Source organism: Engraulis encrasicolus, unplaced genomic scaffold, assembly GCF_034702125.1.
Source record: "Engraulis encrasicolus isolate BLACKSEA-1 unplaced genomic scaffold, IST_EnEncr_1.0 scaffold_49_np1212, whole genome shotgun sequence".
Lineage (NCBI taxonomy): Eukaryota > Metazoa > Chordata > Actinopteri > Clupeiformes > Engraulidae > Engraulis > Engraulis encrasicolus.
In genome coordinates, this window is record NW_026945808.1 from 429,988 (window position 1) to 443,833 (window position 13,846).

The 13,846-nt window shown below is 46.0% G+C and overlaps 1 long non-coding RNA gene across 2 annotated transcripts; it reads left to right on the forward strand.

Moving 5' to 3' along the window:
• The first annotated feature begins 3,716 nt into the window (after positions 1–3,716).
• LOC134444292 (uncharacterized) lies at positions 3,717–5,637 on the forward strand. Of its 2 annotated transcripts, XR_010033913.1 has the most exons (5): positions 3,717–3,908; positions 4,327–4,415; positions 4,850–4,989; positions 5,356–5,489; positions 5,609–5,637. It is a non-coding gene; the product is annotated as an uncharacterized LOC134444292 (long non-coding RNA). The 2 variants fall into 2 exon arrangements; XR_010033912.1 differs by lacking the exon at positions 3,717–3,908 and having other exon boundaries at positions 4,110–4,415.
• The last annotated feature ends 8,209 nt before the right edge of the window (positions 5,638–13,846 follow it).

Consider the following 13,846-nt stretch of genomic DNA (forward strand, 5'->3'; position numbering starts at 1 on the left):
GGTGGTGAGCCCCCTCGAGCCAGTGCCGCCACTCCTCCAAAGCCAGTTTAACAGCAAGGAGTTCCCGGTTGCCGATATCATAATTCTCTTCAGATGAAGACAACTTCTTTGAGAAGAATGCACAAGGGTGCACTTTGCCATCAGGGGACCTCTGGGACAGTACCGCTCCAACTCCAACATTGGAGGCATCGACTTCAACAATGAAAGCTCGGGTGGAATCTGGTTGACAGAGAATAGGAGCTGAAGTGAAGCGCTGCTTGAGGTTTTTGAAAGCTTGGTTGGCCTCAGGGGACCATGAGAAGGGGGAATTGTCCTTTCGAGTGGCAGCAGAAATGGGGGCAGCGATGGAACTGAAATTGCGTATGAATCTTCTATAGAAATTCGCAAACCCCAGGAATCTCTGTGTCTCTTTGATGCAACTGGGTACTGGCCAATCCTTGACAGCTTCCACCTTCTTAGGATCCATCATGATTCTGCCCTCGGAAATGATGTAGCCAAGAAAAGAGACTGTAGGGACATGAAATTCACACTTCTCGGCTTTAACGAAAAGGTTGTTGTTGAGGAGTTGATTAAGAACTAATTGGACATGTTGGATGTGCTCCGGGAGGCTCTTGGAGAATATTAAAATATCGTCTAAATATACGAAAACAAATCTGTCCAGCATGTCACGAAGGACGTCATTGATGAGAGCTTGGAAAACAGCTGGGGCGTTTGTGAGGCCAAATGGCATTACCTGATACTCGTAGTGGCCATTGGGGGTGTTGAAAGCAGTTTTCCATTCGTCTCCTTCACGGACACGGACAAGATGGTACGCATTACGGAGATCCAGTTTGGTGAATATGGTTGCATCCTGCAAAAGTTCGTAGGCTGATGACATGAGGGGTAGAGGGTAACGATTTCGCACAGTGATTTTGTTGAGGCCCCTGTAGTCAATGCATGGCCTCAGCCCTCCATCCTTCTTGCCTACGAAGAAGAAGCCTGCCCCTGCTGGTGAAGAAGAGGGTCGGATAAAACCTGTGGACAGTGCCTCTTTGATGTACTCCTCCATGGCAATGCGTTCTGGCGCAGAGAGGGAAAAGATGCGCCCCCTTGGAGGACAGGTGCCTGGCAGCAGATCAATGGTGCAGTCATAAGACCTGTGAGGCGGTAGAGTTGCTGCTTTCTTTTTGCTGAACACCTCCTTCAGATGATGGTACTCTGGTGGTACTCTGGACAATTCGGGCAGTGCTTGGGCTGACTCGGGAGGAGCTCGGGTTGACTCGGGAGGAGCTCGGGTTGACTCGGGTGGACGATGGGTTGGCTCGGGTGGACGATGGGTTGGCTCGGGTGGACGATGGGTTGGCTCGGGTGGACGATGGGTTGGCTCGGGTGGACGATGGGTTGGCTCGGGTGGAGGCCGGGTTGACTTGGGAGGATGAACAGATGACCTGCAGGAGCTTGAGACAAGGCAGGTTTTGTGACAAGTAGATCTCCATCCGCGGATAGTGCAGGAACTCCAATCGAGATGTGGGTTGTGGAGAGTGAGCCAGGGGAATCCCAGGACTACCGGAAACTCAGGAGACTGGATCAAGTGGAATGAGAGATTCTCCTCGTGTTCACCGATCTGCAGACAAATAGTAGAGGTGGTCAATTCAACAAGGCCGTCCATCCAGAGCGGTAACAGAAAGAGGAGGATCAAGAGTAGATGTTGGAATCTTCAAGTGTTGTGCGAGAGAGATATCCATAAAGTTGCCAGCAGCACCGGAGTCGATGAGGGCTTGTAGCGAATGTGTCTTGTGGCCCCAGGATATGGTAAGAGGCGTTAAAAAGCCAGAGACTGGAAGCTCAGGAGAGGAGTTCACCCCCGTCACAGGTCTCCTGGTGCTGGACGGGGTTTGGCTTTTCCCATTAGTTCAGGGCAGGCATTTCGGAAGTGTCCAGGCTTTCCACAGTAAAGGCAACAGTGTTCCCTCATACGCCGGTCACTTGGGACAGCCGCGTGCCACCCAGCTGCATGGGCTCTGGACCGCCATCAGAGGACTGTGGAACAGGGGTGTCGTTGACGGGGACCGCATAGGGGTAGAATCTTCTTGGGGTCTTGGTACGCTCCTGGAGTCGGTGGTCCAGACGAATAACACGGGCAATCAACACTTCAAGGTTTTCAGCCTCTTCCCATGAGGCTAGCTCATCTTTGATACGGTCGGATAGTCCATGGTAAAATGTTGTGAGCAAGGCCTGCTCTCCCCAACCACTTTCAGCTGCTAGGGTGCGGAACTGGATGGCATAGTCTGTTGCTGACTGGCGACCCTGGCGAAGTTGCATGAGCTTGTTGGCTGCTGTGCGACCACTGACATCTGGTGCGAAGACTTTCATCATCTCCTTGGAGAAGGCAGTAAGAATAAACAGGACTGTTGTTGTCATAGAGTGCAGTAGCCCAGGACAGGGCTCTTCCTGTGAGAAGAGTTATGACGTAGGCCACTCGAGAATGTTCAGTAGGGTAGGCGGCAGGCTGGAGGTCAAAGGACAAGCGGCACTGGGTCAGGAAACCTTTGCATCCCTTTGGATCTCCACTGTACCTCTCTGGAGTTGGCAGGCGGGGTTCACGGCTTGGCGTGGGGTGAGAGGCCGCTCGCTCTGTGGAGGACGCAGCTGGAGCAGTCACTTGTGCCTGTTGACCAAGAGGAGGGGCCGGGTGCATCTGGGCTTGCTGGAGTTGGGGGGCCGGGTGCATCTGGTGGGGCTGGGCTGGTCGTGTTGGCCGATTCAGTTGAAGGGCCTGATGGATTTCATTCAGCATACTGGCGTGTTCTTGCATAAGTGCCCCCCACTGGGATAGGGCTTCTTCATGGCGCTGCATGGTGGCTTCTTGGCTGCCGACAGCTGTCACCAGGTGCTGGAAGGTGATTCCCAAGTTCTGTGCTGAGGCAGAGGCGGGCACTGGCTCCGGAATGTCCATAGAATCAGATTCAGGGAGTGGTATTTTCTCTGCTCCGTCCATCGTTGGCTGAGTTTTTCTGTCAGGAATTTTGTTGGGTGGTTGACCTTGGACAGACATGCAGAGAAGCAATGAGTTCTGATGATAAGTTCTTTACTTTCAAAAAAACACAGGATACAAAAAAAGGCAGTTCTTCAGTTCAATTCAGTTCCCAGAGTCAAAACAAAAAGGTTCACAGCCAGCAGTCCAATGGCAACAAAAATCTTCAGTCAAAATTCAAAGTTCCAACAAAAAGTATTTCGGCACAAAAAATAGGCTTTCAAGTTCTCAAAAAATGCAGGCAGAAGTCAAAAATCAAAACAAGGGTTCAATATTTGGCAGCACAGGAAAAAAGGGGTACTCACACTGTGGCTCGCAGGAAAACTCAGCAAAGACAAAGGAAAAATCAGGATCTTAAATAGGCTGGTACATCATCAACAATAATCCAATCATCCAATCACAAAGAGGGGCAAATTAACAAAACACACAAAGGCAGAAGGGCGACATCATGTGGGCAGGTAAGTGCATGGCGAGCAAAAAAGTTCAAAGGAATTCAGAGGCACACAGTGGCAGAATGGCGGCATCTTGTGGGCAGGTAAGTACATGGCAGGCACAAAAGTCAGTAGGATTTCACAGGTTTAGGACACAGTGGTGTCTTTTTTAAGCAAGTATCCATTGAGAGGGGTCAGAGGATTAGCTCAAGCTCCAACATATCTAGCTGCTACCTTGCTTAACATAGCTGCTACCTTAATCGCTTTATTTTTGGTGTTTTTTCCCCCTGTGGCATTTATTCTGTGCACATAAACACGTTTTCAGAATTGCTCTGTGTAACTCAGACGGTTACTCTTGTGTGTTTTGCTACTAGTTGTGCGAACGAGCCAGACAAACCAGCTGGGAGGACGGAAGCACCCCTTCTCCACCCGCGTTCAGTAACTAAATACGGATTCACCCCGTAGTAAGTAACCTACCATGTTTACGCACACATTACTTTGACCAGCAAAGCCCATGTCTTTCTAGTGGTTTACAAAAATATATCGTTTGCATGTTTTGCTTTGGGTACATACGTCTCTGTTGTATGACGCTGGTAATAGTAGCAAGCACAAGCACAACCTGTTCGCCGCTCCAGCATTGCAAAATAGATTGCCTTTGGGTTTTCAAATGTTTACATGATTGTGGGTGTAATGTTGTTAACTCGCTGATGTCGTTTTTGAGAAGACAGTAGTTTTGCATTTGATAAATACCACCTAATGACCATGACGGCTACACGGCAGATCTTTATTGTGATGGCTACACTGAATGATCACATGGAGATGCCGGTACATTATTTGTTTTACCCTGGTTATATTGAAATGTTCTGCTTTGTCCATTCCAAGGTTGTGGTGTTTTCCATAGCTGTTCCTTGCTCCTGTATCACAACATATCAAGGCTGCCAAGTAAATGAAGAATGAATCACCGCACACTGGTAGTTTATTTTATTCATGTTTGTGGGTGTAATTTCGTCCAGTTGCAGATACTACTATCCTTTTTGGAATGATCTGCCTTTGAAAAACAATGGTTCTATCTGACAAAAGCGAACAGATCCTGTAGTTGTAATTGATACACTGACTAAATTATCATATTCCTATGTGTGCGCGCGCACGCGCCAAGTTTTCAATTCAACACACTGGGACACTTTTCAGTCTTTGAGGTTGCTGGAATCAACACAGACTACCTCCATGCACCTTATCAGAACACTTTGCATGTTTTTTGTATACTTGTCCCCTTTGTGTATTGCTGCTAATCTTTCTCTTTCTAGGTTATGTTGGTTGCATGCAGATTGTGCCAGATGATTTATCTGTCTATGGTCTAAGCATGGGCTCTGTGCTAATATGCAATTTGTGCTCTTTTTTCCCTCAGGTCAACAGCAGACAGGGTCCTTCCACAACCACATACTTATGCCAGTAAAAGCTACAGCTTTTCTCCTCCGATCCAAGAAGCCTGGACTGCAGTCACCATCTCAACACACCAACCAAGAGAAAGGCGGATGGCTCAATTCAGTATGTAGTTCTGCAAATATTCTCAAAGGTCTTCACAGCCCCCCATGGTGCTGAATGCATTTACATTTATTTTTGTAAGGTAAAAACAATGCTGATTACAGAACATAACTTGGGCCATGAATGAAATTTGAGGTAGCAGCCAGCCATCACCTGATGGTGAGAGGTGGTCCTAAGATCAGAGAGAAGCAGGTTGAAATCCCATCCTTACCTCTCCCTACCTACACCTCCATCCACAGCTGAAGTGCACTTGAGCAAGGCACACAAGTCCACTTTGGTCCTGGGACTGTAGCCAACACCCTGTAAAACCCTGCTGTGTAATTTGATGTAATGAAGCCCTAATATAGTCTAACACATTGCTTGTTTCAGATATGGAAAATTGCACAATAAAAGTTCCAGGACATGAAGGCTGCATACTGTGAACGTCAACCTTCAGGGCACCGTCCTGCGCAGAAGACTTTCTACCCTAAGAGGGATGGCTGACCGCAGACACTCACAACCAGGTGAGCCCAGATAAAGGAGTTATTTTTGGTGTCCCTGCCCCAACAACTTACTTACATTTAAAATGTCACTGGAGCTACTGTCAGATATGTGATTTCTAATTCTGTTTATCTTTTTACAGCACAGACGCCTCCAACCTCAGACTAGGCCTGTGAAAAGATTCACTGCATTTATACATGTTATTATGAATTTATAACCTCATCTTAACCTTTTACTATTCCTATATTATGTTCTCATTCTATTCTTATGGTCTGGCTGGGAAAGTCCTAGTGACATATTCTTGTGTGTAAGCTTTTCTGTAATGGGCCACGGGACCCTCAATATTGGAGACATGTGCATCTAATTTGTGTGGTCACAAGGCTGCTGAACAACGAAATATGAAACTGCATACGCTGGACAACAAGACAATGGACAGTGCATCTGGCCATGCGGGACCCCACATGCGCAGAAGACGCACACACCATGGACTGTGGGGTTGGGGGATGTTTAAATAGGATTGTTTTCTGTACTTACTTCAGGACTTATTGAGTGGAAGACTTCATGTCTCCACGCAATAACTACTCCGGCCGTTAAACAATAAAATCTGCTCGCAGATTTTAAATGCTACCTCTGTTTCCTGTGTGTTCTTTCAGGTCAATTTGATAAGGTACTACAGTGAAATTGTTAAAGTGAAAATGTGAAATTATTAACAAGGCCCTTCACAGTTGCTGCACTTACCCACCTTCCCAGAGTTTTTGTGTGGTAATGACAACTGTAAATATAGTATAAAGTAATGTATCTAGTGTCATGTGTAATACATTGTTTAAATTGTCCATACATTTCAATGACAGTAAATATTGGTGGACACAATTTGACTTTTTTTTATTCATTCTCTGACTGAAAATGCATGGTTACCGGTACATAATTTATATATTCCACAAGACCACAATCAGAAGATTATTTGACAGGTTGCATTTATTTTCTATGTATGAAAAAAAAAACAATGGTAACAAGACAAACGTGGTTCCAAACCAAGGTGAGATGTATAAATGTACAGATGAATGCTCCTACAGATAATGAAAAATAATAAAACTCTGCACACTGCCGGTTTGTGTGTTTTATACCGTACTCTGTATAAACCTTTTATATTGCTCTAGTGGAGCAGGGTAACCCTGGCTAATCCTGGGTATTGTACTGTGTATTACAACGTCAACCCTGTTCAAGTGCCCCATACTGTCTGTAGGCTGCATGCCTGAAGAGACCGTTTCTCTCACCTGGTCCTACATCAGCCCAAAGTCTTCCATCAAAACTGAGAACACCACAGCATTTCCTTTCAATGTTCATGGGCATCTCCTTACAGATTGCACAGAGGCGCCAGGTTGGTTGTGCTACTGGGCTGTGACTGAGGACCAGATGTCATGTGCCAGGTCGAACATCAAACTGGGGTCACGGGTCAGGGCACGCTGCAGTAACCCAGTGTTTCCCAACCTTTTTTGTCCTGCGTACCCCCTAAGCCATTTTGTCATATGATGAGTACCCCCTCGCCCTCACACATGCTCTGTTCCTCTATCCCAATGTGACTACACTCAATAAATTTGCTATTATTACATTTTTCCGCGTACCCCCTGCAGTGTGCTCGCGTACCCCTAGTGGTACACGTACCCCTGGTTGGGAAACACTGCTGTAACCGATGGGATTGCTTCAAATTCAATGACTGAATCAAGGCCTGCAAAGCAATAAATACATTTTATGTAGTGCATTTTCTATTTGATGATGGGGACTAAATAACTCTATTGACAATAAGACCAATATGGACATAAGCAATCATTATTGTGTATATAAATAAAGATGTGCCAATTGTATGCATACAACGTTTTCAGTCAATTTCTTACAAACTGGTGTTGTGCCAGGATGTATGAAGTAGATGGGCTTTTATGGATGTACTTGAACTACCACTGGTGTTGTGTACCTACAACCATGTAATATCACACTACTACTCATAGGAGTAGAAATATTGTAATGGTTATCACAACAGGTGTACTCGTGTAGCCTACTCGTGTTGCGATATAGAGTACATCTGTTGTGATAACATCCATTACAATACTTACACATCTGGAGGAATACAGCAGGACATAATGTTATTGTGGGATGAATGTACATCCTTACAGTTAGCAGGGCGTCAATTCTGTTGGAGTCTTCCTAATAGACAGGTCATCAGCTGGGAAAATTAGGCCTTTCGTCCTACCGCACTTTTCTCTGTGGATTACTGACCAGAAGCCCTATTGGAAGATATTAAAACATGGGGCCACGTCAATTTTTGCTCAGAATTCAATATGGCCGCCATTTTCCAAAATGACTTGTTTTCATGCATTATTACATTGTACTATAAGGTGATATTCATGAACAATTTATTGGTTTTTAAATGTAGATGAATGATGAGAGACGAGTCATGTGGAGATTTTAGTTGACGAGCCTTTAGTTAAAAACACATCTGCACTATACAAAGACCAACGTAAGAAGAAAAGGTTAACTTAATTGACATTCCAATATTCAAACTCAAACTGAAGATTCTGATGACGCACATGACGTCATGCCTGTAAAACATAAAATGCACAAAAACCATTTCACACAGCCATTCTACTAAAAGTGTACATTTCCAACACTCCTTCTCACTTGCAGGTAGAATGTTCAGCTAGACCTAGTCTAGACTAATGGTTTCAGTCCAGCCATGTCCCTCAGCTTTGTGAACTTTGCTTGAGTCAGGCCTTTGGTCAGCATGTCGGCAATCATGTCATCAGTTCCGCAGTATTTCAGATCCACGGCACCACTCGCAACTTGTTCACGAATGAAATGATGCTTGATGTCGATGTGCTTCGCACGCCCATGGAATTGTGGATTCTTCGCCATACAGATAGCTGATTGGTTATCCTCATAGATCACTGTTGCCCCTTTAGGACAGTTTTTCAGATCTGACAGCAACTGTCGCATCCAGACAGCTTCCTGAGCAGCACTGGCTAGTGCCATGTACTCAGCCTCTGCTGTAGACAGAGCAACACATGCCTGTTTCTTACTCCTCCAGCTTACTGCTGCGCCACTCATCTTGAACATATAACCTGACACAGACTTTCGATCATCTAGGTCTCCAGCCCAATCCGCATCAGAGTAGCCAACGCACTCCTTCTCTGTGCTGTTCTTGCTGTAGAGTAGACCTAGTGTCTGTGTTCCATTCAGGTATCTCAGGATTCTTTTCACTGCTGTCCAGTGCTGCTTGGTCGGGTCAGAACAGAATCTGGCTACATTGCTCACAGCAAACGCTATGTCAGGTCTTGTTCTTGTTGACAGGTAGAGCAGGCTACCCACAGCACTCTGGTAGAGTGTTTGCTCCACTCTCTCTGAATCCTCTGTAGCTTTGACAAGCTTTGCACTTATGTCAGTTGGGGTAGTGACACTTTTAGCATTCTCCATTCCGAATTTCTCCAGAATATTCTTGGTGCACAGGGTCTGACCCATCCAGATGTCTCCATTTGGATTTTGCACAATCTTCACTCCTAGAAAGTGTTTGAGGTCTCCCATGTCTTTCAAATCGAAGTACGTTGTCAGCTCCTTCTTCACCTCATGAATGCGTTTGTCACTTTGTCCTCCTAAGATTAGATCGTCGACATACACTGCAACTAGAAACATCTCGCCCTGAGCTGCTGTGTATATGCAGGGGTCACTCTTTGTTTGCATGAATCCCATCTTCCTGAGTTTCTCATCCAGAACAATGTTCCAGCACCTAGGAGACTGCTTCAAGCCATACAGGCTGCGCTTGAGTCTGCAAACAAGGTTTTCCTTCCCTTTCACGACGAATCCTTCAGGCTGTTTCATGTACACCTCTTCTTTCAGTTCACCATTCAAGAAGGCTGTTTTGACATCCATTTGATGCAGCTTCAGTCCATGTTGAGCAGCTAGTGCAGCAACTGTGCGGACAGACTCAAACCTGACGACAGGACTGAATGTCTCATCATAGTCAGATCCAAATCTCTGTGAATAGCCTTGAGCCACCAGGCGAGCTTTGTGTCTTTCAATTTCTCCATCAGCGTCAACCTTGACCTTGAAGACCCACTTGCTCCCCACGGCTTTCTTGCTCTTTGGGAGTTCCACGAGGTCCCACACTTCATTTGCATATAGAGACTCCATCTCTTTTCGCATTGCTTCTTTCCACTTTGCTTTCTCAGGACTGGTAAGTGCATCACGCACTGTTTCAGGCTCACACAGGTCACTTTCAGCGACGGTCGCCCACTCTCCATAGCGATCTGGCGGTTGTCGAGCTCTGACTGGCCTTTGAGTCTCAGCCTCTGGCTCTGCTGTTTCAGTGACGACTGGTTCTTCACTGTTTACGCAGTCGAACTCCATCAAACTGTGCTCATGGTTATCTTCGGATGTCTCAACACCACAGACTGATTCGTTGAACACCACGTCTCGGCTGTAGAAGACTTTTGTTTGTTTTGTGTCATACAATCTGTATCCTTTCGTTTCTGTTCCGTAGCCTAGCAGTATACACTTCCTTGCCTTTGGGTCCAACTTTTTTCTTTCATCCTTTGGTATGTGTGCATAGGCATCACATCCAAACACACGGAGATGACTCACGGTTGGTTTCTCTCCAGTCCAGGCTTCATAGGGTGTCATGTCTGCTACAGCTTTGGTCGGACTTCTGTTTCTCAGATACACTGCTGTTGCTAGCGCTTCAGCCCAGAACTTCTGTGGCAGCTTTGCATCAGCCAGCATTGACCTCACTGTCTCCACGAGTGTTCTGTTTCATCCTCTCTGCTACCCCATTTTGTTCAGGAGTCTTGGGCACTGTGAGTTCGTGTCGAACTCCTTCTGTCTTCAGGAACGCGTCAAACTCCTTTGACGTGTACTCTCCTCCATTGTCAGTGCGGAGAACTTTCAGCTTTCTCCCACTGTATGTTTCAACTTCTGCCTTCCACTGAACAAACTTGTTGAACACTTCGTCTTTGTGTTTCAGGACATACATCCACACGTAATGACTGTAGTCATCGATGAACGTCAGAAAATATTCTGCTCCACTCAGTGACTTTTCATTTATTTTTCCACACACATCACTGTGCACTAAGCCAAGTGGTTCAGTAGCTCTTTTTCTGCCATCAGATGGGAATGGGGCACGATGGTGTTTCCCTTCAACACATGACTCGCAAAAGTCAGTGTCCTGTAGGACATCGTAGTCCAGTCCATCCACTAGTTGCTCTTTCGCTAGCCTCTTCAGATTTTGCACTCCAAGGTGACCGAAGCGCCGGTGCCATGTGGTTCCCTTTGTCTCCTTGTGCGCGCTCTCTGTTGCAGCTGAATGAGCCTCTTTGTGTTTTTGGCAGTGAACATAGTACAAGCTATCCACTTTCTTTGCAATTGCAATTGGCTTTCCATTAGCATCCATTAGGCTACATTCATTTGCACTGAACTTCACAGTCTTTCCAGACTGAGTTGCCATGGACACACTGAGCAGATTGTAGGACAGACGTGGTACATACAGCACATTGCTCAGCTTGCATTTTTGAATTTTGTCATCAGCAAGTATCATGTTGAGCATGACAGAGCCACTTCCTGTAGCCTCAACTGAATATCCATCACCAAGAGTAACTTCTTGAATTGGCTGTGTGCTTTCAAATTCAATAAACATCTTCCTGTTATTGCACATGTGGCAGGTAGCTCCAGAGTCCACAATCCAGCTATTCATTTTTTCTCCAGATTTCACTGATAATGCCTGACTCACTACTAGACCTACACACTCATTGTCATTTTTTCTTTTCACTTCAGCCTTGTTTGATTTTTGCTTTGATCCTTTTTGGCTTTGCTTTTCATCATTTTGCTCACTCCTAAGCAAGTTTCTGCAATTTCGTTTGATGTGGCCAAACTTTCCACAGTGGTGACATTTAGGACCTTTCCCTTTAAATTTCTGTTTACTGGTCATTGCTTTCGCGTCACCGTTTGCATCTGCATCACGTTGCTTCATTTTACGCTCCTCATGCAGTAAGCGCTCAGTCACCGTTTCCATTTTCGGCACATCAACACTTGCTTCTAATGCTGTCACAATCATGTTGAATGACTCTGGCAGACTCGCGAGTAGGTAAACTACGCGGTCATCTTCATCAATCGGATCTCCAATTACTGACAGCGCATCAAACGTTTCAATCATTTGTTTAATATGATCTTGAACAGACTCACCATCTTTCAGGGTTAAACCGTGAAGTTTGCGCCTCAGCGACAGCCTGTTTGCCCACGTTCTTGCTTGGAACTGATCTGCGAGCTTGCGCCAGACAGTGGCAGGGTCCCGCGGGTCTCCGAGTAGGTAAAGCAGCGATGGTTCAATTGACAACACAATCGTAGCCAACGCGCGGTCCCGCTTCGCCACAAACTTCGGATATTCCTCCTTTTCCGTTCGTAGAGGAGTTGCCACTTCGCCTTTCACTATTCCCCAAAGTCCATCTCTCACCAACGCCATCTGACATTGCACTTTCCATGTTGGATAGTTAGAGCCGTTCAGCGGAACAATTGAAACCTTCAAACCTTCCGACATCATTCTTCTCTCTTCTCTCGAAGTATTTCCAAAGAACTATCACGGCTTCTTTTCAGCATGTCCTGGGCCCATAACCTATTGGTTTTTAAATGTAGATGAATGATGAGAGACGAGTCATGTGGAGATTTTAGTTGACGAGCCTTTAGTTAAAAACACATCTGCACTATACAAAGACCAACGTAAGAAGAAAAGGTTAACTTAATTGACATTCCAATATTCAAACTCAAACTGAAGATTCTGATGACGCACATGACGTCATGCCTGTAAAACATAAAATGCACAAAAACCATTTCACACAGCCATTCTACTAAAAGTGTACATTTCCAACACAATTAACTAACTTAATTAAGGCCATTATTATCAATAAAGACAACCCATTTTCAGTGAAATTCTGTCCTATCTCCTATCTACAGACGTGAGTACAAAGGTTGGCAACGGAATGATGTAAATATATATCTTGCCCCTGTGAAATATCCTAAGGATTGTTGTCAGAAAATGTTTGAATTACACATACACAGTTGACTGCTGAAAAAAGGCTATTGACCTGCCAAACTTTTCACATTAGATGACTGACCAAAAGTTTTTCAGGCCTATATTTTTTTGCATAAAGCAAGGGTGAGTGTGCATGCGTGTGTGCCCTCGCGTATCCCCCGCTCATCTTTCCCCTGCTCTACATTGTCTTTCCCCCACACACTATTCTGGCTCCCCACCCCCCTCACTCACCCCCCCCCCCACACACACACTATTCTGCCCCCCCCACCCCCGTTTCTGCCCCCCAACCCCCTCTCTCATCCCCCCCATGCTACTCTGCCCCCCCACCCCTCACTCACCCCCCACATTCTGCCCCCTACGCTCACCCCACCTGACTCATTCTCCCCCCACCCCCCCACAAAATACTCGCCCACCCCCCATCCAATGTAAAAAGTTTGGCAGGTCGACACCTCCGACTGAACTTACCCCCCCACACAAACACACACACTATTCTGCCCCCCTGAACCCCCCACACTATCCCCCCCAACCACCTCACTCATCCCCCCACAAACTATTCTGCCCACCCACCCCCTAATTCAATCCGACTCATTCCCCCCCACCCACCACTCTGCCCCCCTACCCCTGCTCACCCCCTCATTCATTCCCCCGCTACTCCACATAATTGGGACCCCCCTACCCCCCCCCCCCCCCCCCCCCACCCCCCCCAACACACACACACACCCGGTCTACTGTGTCTATGTCAGTGTATGTAAAGAAGCACACTGGCCACACACACTTGAGAAAAGCGCACTCAGGCACACACACATACAAACGCATGCACATGCACGCACGCGCACACACACACACACACACACACACACACACACACACACACACACACACACACACACACACACACACACACACACACACACACACACACACACACACACACACACACACACACACACACACACACACACACACACACACACACACACACACACACACACAGAGTTTGGCAGGACAATATGCCTTTTTTCAGCAGTCCACTGTGTTTGTGAAATTCAATCATGTGACAACATTCCTTTGGACATTTCAAAGTGGCAAGATATATATATATATTTATGCCTTTTTCTAGACAACCTTTATGCTCACGTCTGTAAGAAGATAGGACAATTTAACTGAAAAATAGGTAATCTTTATTGATAATTATGGCCTTACAGTATTGAGAAAAATGTGTGAAAGTCTGCCATTCTGAAAAACAGAAATTTTTGAATTTTGGAGGACATAGATGGCCCCAAGTTGTAATCTTTTTCAATAGACCTTCTGGTC